The following is a 19,311-nucleotide window of genomic DNA, read 5'->3' on the forward strand; positions in this document are numbered from 1 at the left end:
CACCTTAGCCGAGACACATTAGCCAAGACACCTTAGCCAAGACACCTTAGCCAAGACACATTAGCCAAGACACATTAGCCAAGACACCGTAGCCAAGACACATTAGCCAAGACACCTTAGCCGAGACACATTAGCCAAGACACCTTAGCCAAGACACCTTAGCCAAGACACCTTAGCCAAGACACATTAGCCAAGACACCTTAGCCGAGACACCTTAGCCAAGACACCTTAGCCAAGACACATAAGCCAAGACACCTTAGCCAAGAAACTTTAGGCAAGACACCTTAGCCAAAACACATTAGCCAAGACACTTCAGCCAAGACACATTACCCAAGACACCTTAGCCAAGACACCTTAGCCAAGACACATTAGCCAAGACACCATAGCCAAGACACCTTAGCCGAGACACATTAGCCAAGACACCTTAGCCAAGACACCTTAGCCAAGACACCTTAGCCAAGACACCTTAGCCAAGACACCTTAGCCAAGACACCTTAGCCAAGACACCTTAGCCGAGACACATTAGCCAAGACACCTTAGCCGAGACACCTTAGCAAAGACACTTTAGCCAAGACACATTAGCCAAGACACATTAGCCAAGACACCTTAGCCAAGACACCTTAGCCGAGACACATAAGGCAAGACACCTTAGCCAAGACACCTTAGCCGAGACACATTAGCCAAGACACCTTAGCCAAGACACCTTAGCCAAGACACCTTAGCCAAGACACATTAGCCAAGACACCTTAGCCAAGACACCTTAGCCAAGACACCTTAGCCAAGACACATTAGCCAAGACACCTTAGCCAAGACACCTTAGCCAAGACACCTTAGCCAAGACACCTTAGCCAAGACACCTTAGCCAAAACACATTAGCCAAGACACCTTAGCTAAGACACCTTAGCCAAGACACATTAGCCGAGACACCTTAGCCAAGACACCTTAGCCAAGACACCTTAGCAAAAACACATTAGCCAAGACACCTTAGCCAAGACACATTAGCCAAGACACATTAGCCAAGACACCTTAGCCAAGACACATTAGCCAAGACACCTTAGCCAAGACACCTTAGCCAAGACACCTTAGCCAAGACACCTTAGCCAAGACACTTTAGCCAAGACACCTTAGCCAAGACACATTAGCCAAGACACCTTAGCCAAAACACATTAGCCAAGACACCTTAGCTAAGACACATTAGCCAAGACACCTTAGCCAAGACACCTTAGCCAAGACACCTTAGCCAAGACACCTTAGCCGAGACACATTAGCCAAGACACCTTAGCCAAGACACTTTAGCCAAGACACATTAGCCAAGACACCTTAGCCAAGACACCTTAGCCGAGACACATTAGCCAAGACACCTTAGCCAAGACACATTAGCCAAGACACCTTAGTCAAGACACCTTAGCCAAGACACTTTGGCCGAGACACATTAGCCAAGACACCTTAGCCAAGACACTTAAGCCAAGACACATTAGCCAAGACACCTTAGCCAAGACACCTTAGCCAAGACACCTTAGCCAAGACACCTTGGCCAAGACACCTAAGCCAAGACACCTTAGCCAAGACACCTTAGCCAAGACACCTTAGCCAAGACACCTTAGCCAAGACACCTTAGCCACGACACCTTAGCCAAGACACATTAGCCAAGACACATTAGCCAAGACACATTAGCCAAGACACATTAGCCAAGACACCTTAGCCAAGACACATTAGCCAAGACACCTTAGCCGAGACACATTAGCCAAGACACTTTAGCCAAGACACATTAGCCAAGACACCTTAGCCAAGACTCCTTAGCCAAGACACCTTAGCCAAGACACCTTAGCCAAGACACCTTAGCCAAGACACCTTAGCCAAGACACCTTAGCCAAGACACCTTAGCCAAGACACCTTAGCCAAGACACCTTAGCCAAGACACCTTAGCCAAGACACCTTAGCCAAGACACCTTAGCCGAGACACATTAGCCAAGACACCTTAGCCAAGACACCTTAGCCAAGACACCTTAGCCAAGACTCCTTAGCCAAGACACCTTAGCCAAGACACCTTAGCCAAGACACCTTAGCCAAGACACCTTAGCCAAGACACCTTAGCCAAGACACCTTAGCCGAGACACATTAGCCAAGACACCTTAGCCAAGACACCTTAGCCAAGACACATTAGCCAAGACACATTAGCCAAGACACATTAGCCAAGACACCTTAGCCGAGACACATTAGCCAAGACACCTTAGCCAAGACACCTTAGCCAAGACACCTTAGCCAAGACACCTTAGCCAAGACACATTAGCCAAGACACCTTAGCCAAGACACTTTAGCCGAGATACATTAGCCAAGACACCTTAGCCAAGACACATTAGCCAAGACACCTTAGCCAAGACACCTTAGCCAAGACACATTAGCAGAGACACATTAGCCAAGACACTTTAGCCGAGACACATTAGCCAAGACACCTTAGCCAAGACACCTTAGCCAAGACACCTTAGCCAAGACACATTAGCCAAGACACCTTAGCCAAGACACCTTAGCCAAGACACTTTAGCCAAGACACCTTAGCCAAGACTCTTTAGCCGAGACACATTAGCCAAGACACATTAGCCAAGACACCTTAGCCAAGACACATTAGCCAAGACACCTTAGCCAAGACACTTTAGCCAAGACACCTTAGCCAAGACACCTTAGCCAAGACACCTTAGCCGAGACACATTAGCCAAGACACCTTAGCCAAGACACATTAGCCAAAACACATTAGCCAAGACACATAAGCCGAGACACCTTAGCCAAGACACATTAGCCAAGACACATTAGCCGAGACACATTAGCCAAGACACCTTAGCCAAGACACATTAGCAAAGACACATTAGCCGAGACACATTAGCCAAGACACATTAGCCGAGACACCTTAGCCAAGACACATTAGCCAAGACACCTTAGCCAAGACACATTAGCCAAGACACCTTAGCCAAGACACCTTAGCCAAGACACTTTAGCCAAGACACCTTAGCCAAGACACCTTAGCCAAGACACCTTAGCCAAGACACCTTAGCGAAGACACCTTAGCCAAGACACCTTAGCCAAGACACCTTAGCAAAGACACTTTAGCCAAGACACCTTAGCCAAGACACTTTAGCCGAGACACATTAGCCAAGACACATTAGCCAAGACACCTAAGCCAAGACACCTTAGCCAAGACACATTAGCCGAGACACATTAGCCAAGACACCTTAGCCAAGACACCTTAGCCAAGACACCTTAGCCGAGACACATTAGCCGAGACACATTAGCCAAGACACTTTAGCCAAGACACAATAGCCAAGACACCTTAGCCAAGACACCTTAGCCAAGACACCTTAGCCAAGACACATTAGCCAAGACACCTTAGCCAAAACACATTAGCCAAGACACCTTAGCATAGACACCTTAGCCAAGACACATTAGCCAAGACACCTTAGCCAAGACATCTTAGCCAAGACACCTTAGCCAAGACACCTTAGCCAAGACACTTTAGCCGAGACACATTAGCCAAGACACCTTAGCCAAGACACTTTAGCCAAGACACATTAGCCAAGACACCTTAGCCAAGACACCTTAGCCGAGACACATTAGCCAAGACACCTAAGCCAAGACACTTTAGCCAAGACACATTAGCCAAGACACCTTAGCCAAGACACATTAGCCAAGACACCTTAGCCAAGACACCTTAGCCGAGACACATTAGCCAAGACACCTTAGCCAAGACACATTAGCCAAGACACCTTAGCCAAGACACCTAAGCCAAGACACCTTAGCCAAGACACCTTAGCCAAGACACCTTAGCCAAGACACCTTAGCCAAGACACCTTAGCCGAGACACATTAGCCGAGACACCTTAGCCAAGACACTTTAGCCAAGACACCTTAGCCAAGACACTTTAGCCGAGACACATTAGCCAAGACACATTAGCCAAGACACCTTAGCCAAGACACCTTAGCCAAGACACCTTAGCCAAGACACCTTAGCCAAGACACCTTAGCCAAGACACATTAGCCAAGACACCTTAGCCGAGACACATTAGCCAAGACACTTTAGCCAAGACACATTAGCCAAGACACATTAGCCAAGACACCTTAGCCAAGACACCTTAGCCAAGACACCTTAGCCGAGACACATAAGGCAAGACACCTTAGCCAAGACACCTTAGCCGAGACACATTAGCCAAGACACCTTAGCCAAGACACCTTAGCCAAGACACCTTAGCCGAGACACATTAGCCAAGACACATTAGCCAAGACACATTAGCCAAGACACCTTAGCCAAGACACCTTAGCCAAGACACCTTAGCCGAGACACATTAGCCAAGACACCTTAGCCAAGACACATTAGCCAAAACACATTAGCCAAGACACCTTAGCTAAGACACCTTAGCCAAGACACCTTAGCCGAGACACATTAGCCAAGACACCTTAGCCGAGACACATTAGCCAAGACACATTAGCCAAGACACCTTAGCCAAGACACATTAGCCAAGACACATTAGCCAAGACACATTAGCCAAGACACCTTAGCCAAGACACATTAGCCAAGACACCTTAGCCAAAACACATTAGCCAAGACACCTTAGCTAAGACACCTTAGCCAAGACACATTAGCCGAGACACCTTAGCCGAGACACCTTAGCCGAGACACATTAGCCAAGACACCTTAGCCAAGACACTTTAGCCAGGACACATTAGCCAAGACACCTTAGCCAAGACACCTTAGCCAAGACACCTTAGCCAAGACACTTTGGCCGAGACACATTAGCCAAGACACCTTAGCCAAGACACATTAGCCAAGACACATTAGCCAAGACACCGTAGCCAAGACACATTAGCCGAGACACATTAGCCAAGACACATTAGCCAAGACACATTAGCCAAGACACCTTAGCCAAGACACCTTAGCCAAGACACCTTAGCCGAGACACATTAGCCAAGACACCTTAGCCAAGACACATTAGCCAAAACACATTAGCCAAGACACCTTAGCTAAGACACCTTAGCCAAGACACCTTAGCCGAGACACATTAGCCAAGACACCTTAGCCAAGACACCTTAGCCAAGACACCTTAGCCAAGACACCTTAGCCAAGACACCTTAGCCAAGACACATTAGCCAAGACACCTTAGCCAAAACACATTAGCCAAGACACCTTAGCTAAGACACCTTAGCCAAGACACATTAGCCGAGACACCTTAGCCGAGACACCTTAGCCGAGACACATTAGCCAAGACACCTTAGCCAAGACACATTAGCCAGGACACATTAGCCAAGACACCTTAGCCAAGACACCTTAGCCAAGACACCTTAGCCGAGACACATAAGGCAAGACACCTTAGCCAAGACACCTTAGCCGAGACACATTAGCCAAGACACCTTAGCCGAGACACATTAGCCAAGACACCTTAGCCAAGACACATTAGCCAAGACACCTTAGCCAAGAAACTTTAGGCAAGACACCTTAGCCAAGACACATTAGCCAAGACACCTTAGCCAAAACACATTAGCCAAGACACCTTAGCTAAGACACCTTAGCCAAGACACATTAGCCAAGACACCTTAGCCAAGACACCTTAGCCAAGACACCTTAGCCGAGACACATAAGGCAAGACACCTTAGCCAAGACACCTTAGCCAGGACACATTAGCCAAGACACCTTAGCCAAGACACCTTAGCCAAGACACCTTAGCCGAGACACATAAGGCAAGACACCTTAGCCAAGACACCTTAGCCGAGACACATTAGCCAAGACACCTTAGCCGAGACACATTAGCCAAGACACCTTAGCCAAGACACCTTAGCCAAGACACCTTAGCCAAGACACCTTAGCCAAGACACCTTAGCCAAGACACATTAGCCAAGACACCTTAGCCAAAACACATTAGCCAAGACACCTTAGCTAAGACACCTTAGCCAAGACACATTAGCCGAGACACCTTAGCCGAGACACCTTAGTCGAGACACATTAGCCAAGACACCTTAGCCAAGACACTTTAGCCAGGACACATTAGCCAAGACACCTTAGCCAAGACACCTTAGCCAAGACACCTTAGCCGAGACACATAAGGCAAGACACCTTAGCCAAGACACCTTAGCCGAGACACATTAGCCAAGACACCTTAGCCAAGACACATTAGCCAAGACACATTAGCCAAGACACATTAGCCAAGACACCGTAGCCAAGACACATTAGCCAAGACACCTTAGCCGAGACACATTAGCCAAGACACCTTAGCCAAGACACAATAGCCAAGACACCTTAGCCAAGACACCTTAGCCAAGACACCTTAGCCGAGACACATTAGCCAAGACACCTTAGCCAAGACACCTTAGCCAAGACACCTTAGCCAAGACACATTAGCCAAGACACCTTAGCCGAGACACATTAGCCAAGACACCTTAGCCAAGACACATTAGCCAAGACACCTTAGCCAAGAAACTTTAGGCAAGACACCTTAGCCAAAACACATTAGCCAAGACACTTCAGCCAAGACACATTACCCAAGACACCTTAGCCAAGACACCTTAGCCAAGACACATTAGCCAAGACACCATAGCCAAGACACCTTAGCCGAGACACATTAGCCAAGACACCTTAGCCAAGACACCTTAGCCAAGACACCTTAGCCAAGACACCTTAGCCAAGACACCTTAGCCAAGACACCTTAGCCAAGACACCTTAGCCGAGACACATTAGCCAAGACACCTTAGCCGAGACACATTAGCCAAGACACTTTAGCCAAGACACATTAGCCAAGACACATTAGCCAAGACACCTTAGCCAAGACACCTTAGCCAAGACACCTTAGCCGAGACACATAAGGCAAGACACCTTAGCCAAGACACCTTATTCGAGAAACATTAGCCAAGACACCTTAGCCAAGACACCTTAGCCAAGACACCTTAGCCAAGACACATTAGCCAAGACACCTTAGCCAAGACACATTAGCCAAGACACCTTAGCCAAGACACCTTAGCCAAGACACCTTAGCCAAGACACATTAGCCAAGACACCTTAGCCAAGACACCTTAGCCAAGACACCTTAGCCAAGACACCTTAGCCAAGACACCTTAGCCAAAACACATTAGCCAAGACACCTTAGCTAAGACACCTTAGCCAAGACACTTTAGCCGAGACACCTTAGCCAAGACACCTTAGCCAAGACACCTTAGCCAAGACACATTAGCCAAGACACCTTAGCCAAGACACATTAGCCAAGACACATTAGCCAAGACACCTTAGCCAAGACACATTAGCCAAGACACCTTAGCCAAGACACCTTAGCCAAGACACCTTAGCCAAGACACCTTAGCCAAGACACTTTAGCCAAGACACCTTAGCCAAGACACATTAGCCAAGACACCTTAGCCAAAACACATTAGCCAAGACACCTTAGCTAAGACACATTAGCCAAGACACCTTAGCCAAGACACCTTAGCCAAGACACCTTAGCCAAGACACCTTAGCCGAGACACATTAGCCAAGACACCTTAGCCAAGACACTTTAGCCAAGACACATTAGCCAAGACACCTTAGCCAAGACACCTTAGCCGAGACACATTAGCCAAGACACCTTAGCCAAGACACATTAGCCAAGACACCTTAGTCAAGACACCTTAGCCAAGACACTTTGGCCGAGACACATTAGCCAAGACACCTTAGCCAAGACACTTTAGCCAAGACACATTAGCCAAGACACCTTAGCCAAGACACCTTAGCCAAGACACCTTAGCCAAGACACCTTGGCCAAGACACCTAAGCCAAGACACCTTAGCCAAGACACCTTAGCCAAGACACCTTAGCCAAGACACCTTAGCCAAGACACCTTAGCCACGACACCTTAGCCAAGACACATTAGCCAAGACACATTAGCCAAGACACATTAGCCAAGACACATTAGCCAAGACACCTTAGCCAAGACACATTAGCCAAGACACCTTAGCCGAGACACATTAGCCAAGACACTTTAGCCAAGACACATTAGCCAAGACACCTTAGCCAAGACTCCTTAGCCAAGACACCTTAGCCAAGACACCTTAGCCAAGACACCTTAGCCAAGACACCTTAGCCAAGACACCTTAGCCAAGACACCTTAGCCAAGACACCTTAGCCAAGACACCTTAGCCAAGACACCTTAGCCAAGACACCTTAGCCAAGACACCTTAGCCGAGACACATTAGCCAAGACACCTTAGCCAAGACACCTTAGCCAAGACACCTTAGCCAAGACTCCTTAGCCAAGACACCTTAGCCAAGACACCTTAGCCAAGACACCTTAGCCAAGACACCTTAGCCAAGACACCTTAGCCAAGACACCTTAGCCGAGACACATTAGCCAAGACACCTTAGCCAAGACACCTTAGCCAAGACACATTAGCCAAGACACATTAGCCAAGACACATTAGCCAAGACACCTTAGCCGAGACACATTAGCCAAGACACCTTAGCCAAGACACCTTAGCCAAGACACCTTAGCCAAGACACCTTAGCCAAGACACATTAGCCAAGACACCTTAGCCAAGACACTTTAGCCGAGACACATTAGCCAAGACACCTTAGCCAAGACACATTAGCCAAGACACCTTAGCCAAGACACCTTAGCCAAGACACATTAGCAGAGACACATTAGCCAAGACACTTTAGCCGAGACACATTAGCCAAGACACCTTAGCCAAGACACCTTAGCCAAGACACCTTAGCCAAGACACATTAGCCAAGACACCTTAGCCAAGACACCTTAGCCAAGACACTTTAGCCAAGACACCTTAGCCAAGACTCTTTAGCCGAGACACATTAGCCAAGACACATTAGCCAAGACACCTTAGCCAAGACACATTAGCCAAGACACCTTAGCCAAGACACTTTAGCCAAGACACCTTAGCCAAGACACCTTAGCCAAGACACCTTAGCCGAGACACATTAGCCAAGACACCTTAGCCAAGACACATTAGCCAAAACACATTAGCCAAGACACATAAGCCGAGACACCTTAGCCAAGACACATTAGCCAAGACACCTTAGCCAAGACACATTAGCCAAGACACCTTAGCCAAGACACCTTAGCCAAGACACTTTAGCCAAGACACCTTAGCCAAGACACCTTAGCCAAGACACCTTAGCCAAGACACCTTAGCGAAGACACCTTAGCCAAGACACCTTAGCCAAGACACCTTAGCAAAGACACTTTAGCCAAGACACCTTAGCCAAGACACTTTAGCCGAGACACATTAGCCAAAACACATTAGCCAAGACACCTAAGCCAAGACACCTTAGCCAAGACACATTAGCCGAGACACATTAGCCAAGACACCTTAGCCAAGACACCTTAGCCAAGACACCTTAGCCGAGACACATTAGCCGAGACACATTAGCCAAGACACTTTAGCCAAGACACAATAGCCAAGACACCTTAGCCAAGACACCTTAGCCAAGACACCTTAGCCAAGACACATTAGCCAAGACACCTTAGCCAAAACACATTAGCCAAGACACCTTAGCATAGACACCTTAGCCAAGACACATTAGCCAAGACACCTTAGCCAAGACACCTTAGCCAAGACACCTTAGCCAAGACACCTTAGCCAAGACACCTTAGCCAAGACACTTTAGCCGAGACACATTAGCCAAGACACCTTAGCCAAGACACTTTAGCCAAGACACATTAGCCAAGACACCTTAGCCAAGACACCTTAGCCGAGACACATTAGCCAAGACACCTAAGCCAAGACACTTTAGCCAAGACACATTAGCCAAGACACCTTAGCCAAGACACATTAGCCAAGACACCTTAGCCAAGACACCTTAGCCGAGACACATTAGCCAAGACACCTTAGCCAAGACACATTAGCCAAGACACCTAAGCCAAGACACCTAAGCCAAGACACCTTAGCCAAGACACCTTAGCCAAGACACCTTAGCCAAGACACCTTAGCCAAGACACCTTAGCCGAGACACATTAGCCGAGACACCTTAGCCAAGACACTTTAGCCAAGACACCTTAGCCAAGACACTTTAGCCGAGACACATTAGCCAAGACACATTAGCCAAGACACCTAAGCCAAGACACCTTAGCCAAGACACCTTAGCCAAGACACCTTAGCCAAGACACCTTAGCCAAGACACCTTAGCCAAGACACCTTAGCCGAGACACCTCAGCCGAGACACATTAGCCAAGACACCTTAGCCAAGACACCTTAGCCAAGACACCTTAGCCAAGACACATTAGCCAAAACACATTAGCCAAGACACCTTAGCTAAGACACCTTAGCCAAGACACCTTAGCCGAGACACATTAGCCAAGACACCTTAGCCGAGACACATTAGCCAAGACACCTTAGCCAAGACACCTTAGCCAAGACACCTTAGCCAAGACACCTTAGCCAAGACACCTTAGCCAAGACACATTAGCCAAGACACCTTAGCCAAAACACATTAGCCAAGACACCTTAGCTAAGACACCTTAGCCAAGACACATTAGCCGAGACACCTTAGCCGAGACACCTTAGCCGAGACACATTAGCCAAGACACCTTAGCCAAGACACATTAGCCAGGACACATTAGCCAAGACACCTTAGCCAAGACACCTTAGCCAAGACACCTTAGCCGAGACACATAAGGCAAGACACCTTAGCCAAGACACCTTAGCCGAGACACATTAGCCAAGACACCTTAGCCGAGACACATTAGCCAAGACACCTTAGCCAAGACACATTAGCAAAGACACCTTAGCCAAGAATCTTTAGGCAAGACACCTTAGCCAAGACACCTTAGCCAAGACACCTTAGCCAAAACACATTAGCCAAGACACCTTAGCTAAGACACCTTAGCCAAGACACATTAGCCAAGACACCTTAGCCAAGACACCTTAGCCAAGACACCTTAGCCGAGACACATAAGGCAAGACACCTTAGCCAAGACACCTTAGCCAGGACACATTAGCCAAGACACCTTAGCCAAGACACCTTAGCCAAGACACCTTAGCCGAGACACATAAGGCAAGACACCTTAGCCAAGACACCTTAGCCGAGACACATTAGCCAAGACACCTTAGCCGAGACACATTAGCCAAGACACCTTAGCCAAGACACCTTAGCCAAGACACCTTAGCCAAGACACCTTAGCCAAGACACCTTAGCCAAGACACCTTAGCCAAGACACATTAGCCAAGACACCTTAGCCAAAACACATTAGCCAAGACACCTTAGCTAAGACACCTTAGCCAAGACACATTAGCCGAGACACCTTAGCCGAGACACCTTAGCCGAGACACATTAGCCAAGACACCTTAGCCAAGACACTTTAGCCAGGACACATTAGCCAAGACACCTTAGCCAAGACACCTTAGCCAAGACACCTTAGCCGAGACACATAAGGCAAGACACCTTAGCCAAGACACCTTAGCCGAGACACATTAGCCAAGACACCTTAGCCAAGACACATTAGCCAAGACACATTAGCCAAGACACATTAGCCAAGACACCGTAGCCAAGACACATTAGCCAAGACACCTTAGCCGAGACACATTAGCCAAGACACCTTAGCCAAGACACAATAGCCAAGACACCTTAGCCAAGACACCTTAGCCAAGACACCTTAGCCGAGACACATTAGCCAAGACACCTTAGCCAAGACACCTTAGCCAAGACACCTTAGCCAAGACACATTAGCCAAGACACCTTAGCCGAGACACATTAGCCAAGACACCTTAGCCAAGACACATTAGCCAAGACACCTTAGCCAAGAAACTTTAGGCAAGACACCTTAGCCAAAACACATTAGCCAAGACACTTCAGCCAAGACACATTACCCAAGACACCTGAGCCAAGACACCTTAGCCAAGACACATTAGCCAAGACACCATAGCCAAGACACCTTAGCCGAGACACATTAGCCAAGACACCTTAGCCAAGACTCCTTAGCCAAGACACCTTAGCCAAGACACCTTAGCCAAGACACCTTAGCCAAGACACCTTAGCCAAGACACATTAGCCGAGACACATTAGCCAAGACACCTTAGCCGAGACACATTAGCCAAGACACTTTAGCCAAGACACATTAGCCAAGACACATTAGCCAAGACACCTTAGCCAAGACACCTTAGCCAAGACACCTTAGCCGAGACACATAAGGCAAGACACCTTAGCCAAGACACCTTATTCGAGAAACATTAGCCAAGACACCTTAGCCAAGACACCTTAGCCAAGACACCTTAGCCAAGACACATTAGCCAAGACACCTTAGCCAAGACACATTAGCCAAGACACCTTAGCCAAGACACCTTAGCCAAGACACCTTAGCCAAGACACATTAGCCAAGACACCTTAGCCAAGACACCTTAGCCAAGACACCTTAGCCAAGACACCTTAGCCAAGACACCTTAGCCAAAACACATTAGCCAAGACACCTTAGCTAAGACACCTTAGCCAAGACACTTTAGCCGAGACACCTTAGCCAAGACACCTTAGCCAAGACACCTTAGCCAAGACACATTAGCCAAGACACCTTAGCCAAGACACATTAGCCAAGACACATTAGCCAAGACACCTTAGCCAAGACACATTAGCCAAGACACCTTAGCCAAGACACCTTAGCCAAGACACCTTAGCCAAGACACCTTAGCCAAGACACTTTAGCCAAGACACCTTAGCCAAGACACATTAGCCAAGACACCTTAGCCAAAACACATTAGCCAAGACACATTAGCCAAGACACATTAGCCAAGACACCTTAGCCAAGACACCTTAGCCAAGACACCTTAGCCAAGACACCTTAGCCGAGACACATTAGCCAAGACACCTTAGCCAAGACACTTTAGCCAAGACACATTAGCCAAGACACCTTAGCCAAGACACCTTAGCCGAGACACATTAGCCAAGACACCTTAGCCAAGACACATTAGCCAAGACACCTTAGTCAAGACACCTTAGCCAAGACACTTTGGCCGAGACACATTAGCCAAGACACCTTAGCCAAGACACTTTAGCCAAGACACATTAGCCAAGACACCTTAGCCAAGACACCTTAGCCAAGACACCTTAGCCAAGACACCTTGGCCAAGACACCTAAGCCAAGACACCTTAGCCAAGACACCTTAGCCAAGACACCTTAGCCAAGACACCTTAGCCAAGACACCTTAGCCACGACACCTTAGCCAAGACACATTAGCCAAGACACATTAGCCAAGACACATTAGCCAAGACACATTAGCCAAGACACCTTAGCCAAGACACATTAGCCAAGACACCTTAGCCGAGACACATTAGCCAAGACACTTTAGCCAAGACACATTAGCCAAGACACCTTAGCCAAGACTCCTTAGCCAAGACACCTTAGCCAAGACACCTTAGCCAAGACACCTTAGCCAAGACACCTTAGCCAAGACACCTTAGCCAAGACACCTTAGCCAAGACACCTTAGCCAAGACACCTTAGCCAAGACACCTTAGCCAAGACACCTTAGCCAAGACACCTTAGCCGAGACACATTAGCCAAGACACCTTAGCCAAGACACCTTAGCCAAGACACCTTAGCCAAGACTCCTTAGCCAAGACACCTTAGCCAAGACACCTTAGCCAAGACACCTTAGCCAAGACACCTTAGCCAAGACACCTTAGCCAAGACACCTTAGCCGAGACACATTAGCCAAGACACCTTAGCCAAGACACCTTAGCCAAGACACATTAGCCAAGACACATTAGCCAAGACACATTAGCCAAGACACCTTAGCCGAGACACATTAGCCAAGACACCTTAGCCAAGACACCTTAGCCAAGACACCTTAGCCAAGACACCTTAGCCAAGACACATTAGCCAAGACACCTTAGCCAAGACACTTTAGCCGAGACACATTAGCCAAGACACCTTAGCCAAGACACATTAGCCAAGACACCTTAGCCAAGACACCTTAGCCAAGACACATTAGCAGAGACACATTAGCCAAGACACTTTAGCCGAGACACATTAGCCAAGACACCTTAGCCAAGACACCTTAGCCAAGACACCTTAGCCAAGACACATTAGCCAAGACACCTTAGCCAAGACACCTTAGCCAAGACACTTTAGCCAAGACACCTTAGCCAAGACTCTTTAGCCGAGACACATTAGCCAAGACACATTAGCCAAGACACCTTAGCCAAGACACATTAGCCAAGACACCTTAGCCAAGACACTTTAGCAAAGACACCTTAGCCAAGACACCTTAGCCAAGACACCTTAGCCGAGACACATTAGCCAAGACACCTTAGCCAAGACACATTAGCCAAAACACATTAGCCAAGACACATAAGCCGAGACACCTTAGCCAAGACACATTAGCCAAGACACCTTAGCCAAGACACATTAGCCAAGACACCTTAGCCAAGACACCTTAGCCAAGACACTTTAGCCAAGACACCTTAGCCAAGACACCTTAGCCAAGACACCTTAGCCAAGACACCTTAGCGAAGACACCTTAGCCAAGACACCTTAGCCAAGACACCTTAGCAAAGACACTTTAGCCAAGACACCTTAGCCAAGACACTTTAGCCGAGACACATTAGCCAAAACACATTAGCCAAGACACCTAAGCCAAGACACCTTAGCCAAGACACATTAGCCGAGACACATTAGCCAAGACACCTTAGCCAAGACACCTTAGCCAAGACACCTTAGCCGAGACACATTAGCCGAGACACATTAGCCAAGACACTTTAGCCAAGACACAATAGCCAAGACACCTTAGCCAAGACACCTTAGCCAAGACACCTTAGCCAAGACACATTAGCCAAGACACCTTAGCCAAAACACATTAGCCAAGACACCTTAGCATAGACACCTTAGCCAAGACACATTAGCCAAGACACCTTAGCCAAGACACCTTAGCCAAGACACCTTAGCCAAGACACCTTAGCCAAGACACCTTAGCCAAGACACTTTAGCCGAGACACATTAGCCAAGACACCTTAGCCAAGACACTTTAGCCAAGACACATTAGCCAAGACACCTTAGCCAAGACACCTTAGCCGAGACACATTAGCCAAGACACCTAAGCCAAGACACTTTAGCCAAGACACATTAGCCAAGACACCTTAGCCAAGACACATTAGCCAAGACACCTTAGCCAAGACACCTTAGCCGAGACACATTAGCCAAGATACCTTAGCCAAGACACATTAGCCAAGACACCTAAGCCAAGACACCTAAGCCAAGACACCTTAGCCAAGACACCTTAGCCAAGACACCTTAGCCAAGACACCTTAGCCAAGACACCTTAGCCGAGACACATTAGCCGAGACACCTTAGCCAAGACACTTTAGCCAAGACACCTTAGCCAAGACACTTTAGCCGAGACACATTAGCCAAGACACATTAGCCAAGACACCTAAGCCAAGACACCTTAGCCAAGACACCTTAGCCAAGACACCTTAGCCAAGACACCTTAGCCAAGACACCTTAGCCAAGACACCTTAGCCAAGACACCTTAGCCGAGACACCTCAGCCGAGACACATTAGCCAAGACACCTTAGCCAAGACACCTTAGCCAAGACACCTTAGCCAAGACACCTTAGCCAAGACACTTTAGCCGAGACACCTTAGCCAAGACACCTTAGCCAAGACACCTTAGCCAAGACACCTTAGCCAAGACACATTAGCCAAGACACATTAGCCAAGACACCTTAGCCAAGACACCTTAGCCAAGACACCTTAGCCAAGACACTTTAGCCAAGACACCTTAGCCAAGACACTTTAGCCAAGACACATTAGCCAAGACACATAAGCCGAGACACCTTAGCCAAGACACATTAGCCAAGACACCTTAGCCAAGACACATTAGCCAAGACACCTTAGCCAAGACACCTTAGCCGAGACACATTAGCCAAGACACATTAGCCAAGACACATTAGCCAAGACACATTAGCCAAGACACATTAGCCAAGACACCTAAGCCAAGACACCTTAGCCAAGACACATTAGCCAAGACACTTTAGCCAAGACACCTTGGCCAAGACACCTTAGCCAAGACACCTTAGCCAAGACACCTTAGCCAAGACACCTTAGCCAAGACACCTTAGCCAAGACACCTTAGCCAAGACACTTTAGCCAAGACACCTTAGCCAAGACACTTTAGCCGAGACACATTAGCCAAGACACATTAGCCAAGACACCTAAGCCAAGACACCTTAGCCAAGACACATTAGCCGAGACACATTAGCCAAGACACATTAGCCAAGACACCTTAGCCAAGACACCTTAGCCGAGACACATTAGCCAAGACACCTTAGCCAAGACACTTTAGCCAAGACACAATAGCCAAGACACCTTAGCCAAGACACCTTAGCCAAGACACATTAGCCAAGACACCTTAGCCAAAACACATTAGCCAAGACACATTAGCCAAGACACATTAGCCAAGACACCTTAGCCAAGACACCTTAGCCGAGACACATTAGCAAAGACACCTAAGTCAAGACACCTTAGCCAAGACACATTAGCCAAGACACATTAGCCAAGACACCTTAGCCAAGACAAATTAGCCAAGACACCTTAGCCAAGACACCTTAGCCGAGACACATTAGCCAAGACACCTTAGCCAAGACACTTTAGCCGAGACACATTAGCCAAGACACCTTAGCCAAGACACTTTAGCCAAGACACATTAGCCAAGAAACCTTAGCCAAGACACCTTAGCCGAGACACATTAGCCAAGACACCTAAGCCAAGACACTTTAGCCAAGACACATTAGCCAAGACACCTTAGCCAAGACACATTAGCCAAGACACCTTAGCTTAGACACCTTAGCCAAGACACATTAGCCAAGACACCTTAGCCAAGACACTTTAGCCGAGACACATTAGCCAAGACACCTTAGCCAAGACACTTTAGCCAAGACACATTAGCCAAGACACCTTAGCCAAGACACCTTAGCCGAGACACATTAGCCAAGACACCTAAGTCAAGACACCTTAGCCAAGACACATTAGCCAAGACACATTAGCCAAGACACCTTAGCCAAGACAAATTAGCCAAGACACCTTAGCCAAGACACCTTAGCCGAGACACATTAGCCAAGACACCTTAGCCAAGACACCTTAGCCAAGACACAATAGCCAAGACACCTTAGCCAAGACACCTTAGCCAAGACACCTTAGCCAAGACACATTAGCCAAGACACCTTAGCCAAAACACATTAGCCAAGACACCTTAGCTTAGACACCTTAGCCAAGACACATTAGCCAAGACACCTTAGCCAAGACACCTTAGCCAAGACACTTTAGCCGAGACACATTAGCCAAGACACCTTAGCCAAGACACTTTAGCCAAGACACATTAGCCAAGACACCTTAGCCAAGACACCTTAGCCGAGACACATTAGCCAAGACACCTAAGCCGAGACACATTAGCCAAGACACCTTAGCCAAGACACCTTAGCCAAGACACATTAGCCAAGACACCTTAGCCAAAACACATTAGCCAAGACACCTTAGCTTAGACACCTTAGCCAAGACACATTAGCCAAGACACCTTAGCCAAGACACCTTAGCCAAGACACTTTAGCCGAGACACATTAGCCAAGACACCTTAGCCAAGACACTTTAGCCAAGACACATTAGCCAAGACACCTTAGCCAAGACACCTTAGCCAAGACACCTTAGCCAAGACACATTAGCCAAGACACCTTAGCCGAGACACATTAGCCAAGACACTTTAGCCAAGACACCTTAGCCAAGACACATTAGCCAAGACACCTTAGCTTAGACACCTTAGCCAAGACACATTAGCCAAGACACCTTAGCCAAGACACCTTAGCCAAGACACTTTAGCCAAGACACCTTAGCCAAGACACCTTAGCTTAGACACCTTAGCCAAGACACATTAGCCAAGACACCTTAGCCGAGACACATTAGCCAAGACACCTAAGCCAAGACACTTTAGCCAAGACACATTAGCCAAGACACCTTAGCCAAGACACCTTAGCCAAGACACCTTAGCCAAGACACATTAGCCAAGACACCTTAGCCAAGACACCTTAGCCGAGACACATTAGCCAAGACACCTTAGCCAAGACACATTAGCCAAGACACCTAAGCCAAGACACCTTAGCCAAGACACCTTAGCCAAGACACCTTAGCCAAGACACCTTAGCCAAGACACCTTAGCCAAGACACATTAGCCAAGACACCTTAGCCGAGACACATTAGCCAAGACACTTTAGCCAAGACACCTCAGCCGAGACACATTAGCCAAGACACCTTAGCCAAGACACCTTAGCCAAGACACCTTAGCCAAGACACCTTAGCCAAGACACCTTAGCCAAGACACCTTAGCCAAGACACATTAGCCAAGACACCTTAGCCAAGACACCTTAGCCAAGACACCTTAGCCAAGACACTTTAGCCAAGACATCTTAGCCAAGACACCTTAGCCAAGACACTTTAGCCAAGACACCTTAGCCAAGACACTTTAGCCGAGACACATTAGCCAAGACACCTTAGCCAAGACACTTTAGCCAAGACACCTTAGCCAAGACACTTTAGCCAAGACACATTAGCCAAGACACATAAGCCGAGACACCTTAGCCAAGACACATTAGCCAAGACACCTTAGCCAAGACACCTTAGCCAAGACACTTTAGCCAAGACACCTTAGCCAAGACACTTTAGCCAAGACACATTAGCCAAGACACCTTATCCAAGACACCTTAGCCAAGACACATTAGCCAAGACACATTAGCCAAGACACCTTAGCCAAGACACCTTAGCCAAGACACCTTAGCCAAGACACATTAGCCAAGACACCTAAGCCAAGACACCTTAGCCAAGACACCTTAGCCAAGACACCTTAGCCAAGACACCTTAGCCAAGACACCTTAGCCAAGACACATTAGCCAAGACACCTTAGCCGAGACACATTAGCCAAGACACTTTAGCCAAGACACCTCAGCCGAGACACATTAGCCAAGACACCTTAGCCAAGACACCTTAGCCAAGACACCTTAGCCAAGACACCTTAACCAAGACACTTTAGCCGAGACACCTTAGCCAAGACACCTTAGCCAAGACACCTTAGCCAAGACACCTTAGCAAAGACACCTTAGCCAAGACACCTTAGTCAAGACACATTAGCCAAGACACATTAGCCAAGACACCTTAGCCAAGACACCTTAGCCAAGACACCTTAGCCAAGACACTTTAGCCAAGACACCTTAGCCAAGACACTTTAGCCAAGACACATTAGCCAAGACACCTTAGCCAAGACACCTTAGCCAAGACACATTAGCCAAGACACCTTAGCCAAGACACATTAGCCAAGACACCT

At 47.8% G+C, this 19,311-nt stretch overlaps 1 long non-coding RNA gene across 1 annotated transcript in view; it reads right to left on the reverse strand.

Annotated features, from left to right (window-relative positions):
- Nucleotides 1-893: 893 nt before the first annotated feature.
- LOC125774569 (uncharacterized) overlaps nt 894-19,311 on the reverse strand; it is a 42,128-nt gene continuing 23,710 nt past the window's right edge. Inside the window, exons 2-3 of the long non-coding RNA XR_007421052.1 lie at nt 16,272-16,313; nt 894-1,515 (exon numbers count right to left, since the gene is read on the reverse strand). This is a non-coding gene — a long non-coding RNA (uncharacterized LOC125774569). The remainder of the gene's footprint in view (nt 1,516-16,271; nt 16,314-19,311) is intronic.

Source organism: Anopheles funestus, unplaced genomic scaffold (genome assembly GCF_943734845.2).
Source record: "Anopheles funestus unplaced genomic scaffold, idAnoFuneDA-416_04 scaffold_31_ctg1, whole genome shotgun sequence".
Taxonomy (NCBI): Eukaryota; Metazoa; Arthropoda; class Insecta; order Diptera; family Culicidae; genus Anopheles; species Anopheles funestus.